The sequence below is a fragment of the Echinops telfairi genome, unplaced genomic scaffold (assembly GCF_000313985.2).
Source record: "Echinops telfairi isolate 266 unplaced genomic scaffold, ASM31398v2 ScPeMD7_7458;HRSCAF=8496, whole genome shotgun sequence".
NCBI lineage: Eukaryota > Metazoa > Chordata > Mammalia > Afrosoricida > Tenrecidae > Echinops > Echinops telfairi.
The window spans coordinates 14896731-14898300 of record NW_022111358.1 but is presented as its reverse complement, the minus strand read 5'-3'; the positions used below and the strand labels follow the sequence as shown (position 1 = coordinate 14898300).

General features: G+C 36.7%; 1 non-coding gene across 1 annotated transcript; it reads left to right on the top strand.

Moving 5' to 3' along the window:
- Positions 1–114: 114 nt before the first annotated feature.
- LOC115872960 lies at positions 115–234 on the top strand. The gene has a single exon (XR_004048150.1). It is a non-coding gene; the product is annotated as a small nucleolar RNA SNORA61 (small nucleolar RNA).
- Positions 235–1570: the final 1336 nt, after the last annotated feature.

The window sequence follows — 1570 nt, the reverse complement described above, 5'->3', positions numbered from 1 at the left end:
TCCCCCAGAGAGGAGGTTATATGTAGCTCCCTGCGATCCATTCCCCCTTTCTACACCCCCCTTTAAAAAACAATTTCAGGTACAATCTTTCTGCTTAAAAAACAATGTATTCCTACCCTCCAGATTCCTTGCCCCTCAGATCAAAATACTGGTCTGAGAGGATAAAAAGGAGGGAAAGTAAAACTGAAGTGGACTTGGAGTCTCTAATAACCTACAAGTTCATTTCAAAATAATAAATAAATAAAATCTATTTCTTACCGAAATTTCCAAAAATAAAACAAAGCAACTTATTACTTAAGCTTTCATTAGAGTACTAAATACTCAGGATGTAACAGGCCTCCTGCAGACCTCTCTTGTGGCTGTACAGGCTGCTAATCAGATGAATGTAGATAGAAGGCTGGGAGAGAAGGCATTTTCAGCATTGTACCATCCAAGCAAGTGTTCAATGTCCAACCAACCAGATAAGTTCATACAAGATAAGAAATAGATGGGAAAAAGTTATTTGTGGTTCAACTTGGTATGCTTTTTTTGGCTTAGCAAAGAGATAACTTCATCTTTATACCCTGCTCAATTCTCTATGGTGACTTAAAAAATAGTACCGAAATTTTAAAATGAGTATATGATATTCCCAGTGGCCTAAAATGGATAATTAAAAGAACCCCAAAGTGAAATATAAGACAATTCACTGTTTTCAGTGTAACTTGGATTTTTTTTGAAAGACAGATACTATATTTTCCATGATTATAAAATAGAAGTATATCCATTGCTGAGATTTTTGAAAATATGTGAAATACAAGTCAATAGTAACTACAAACTCACAGACACTCACTATTGTCATTTGGGAACATTTCCTTTGTCCTTTTTTCTACAGACGGTCCAGCTTCAGGACTGTGTGACCTGTGCAGTCGCCCAGTCACGTTCAGAAAGGCCCCAGGCTTGTTTTAATGCTCTGCTATTGCCATCTTGAAATTCTTAATAATTTTTCAACAAGAAGCCATGTACACTGAGCCCTGCAAATTATGTCACCAGACCTATCGCCAGATGTCCATGCAGCCATATCTACTAATATATATTTATATATATAAACAGTACTATCTTTATGTAAATGATATGTAACTATATAGTTTTATGTCATATTTTACTGCCTACTATTTCATTCAGTGTCAATAAATGTTATTTTTATGTTTGCATAGTATTTTATCATATGGAAAAGTAATATCCAGTATTTAAATGTCCATCTCTTTGATTATTAGTAAAGGAGGTTACTTTTCACTTACTTATTAGGCATTTTTATTTCCTCTGGGATTTCTCTCAGAGGCCCCACATCTTCGCATGGTTTTTAAGGCCTGATGGCCCCGTGGTTAAGTGCTACACAGGGAAGCAAGAGGCTTTTGAACTCCCCAGCCACTCTACAGGAGAAATGTACTTCCACAAAAATGTACAGGGGAGGAGAGGGAAACTTTTTTTCTAGTCTCAGATACTCTGTGGGGCAGTTCTCCTCTGTTCTGTAAGTGGTTATGAGTTGAAATCTACCCACAGGCAATCGTTTGACAGTGTCTGTTCACTCTAG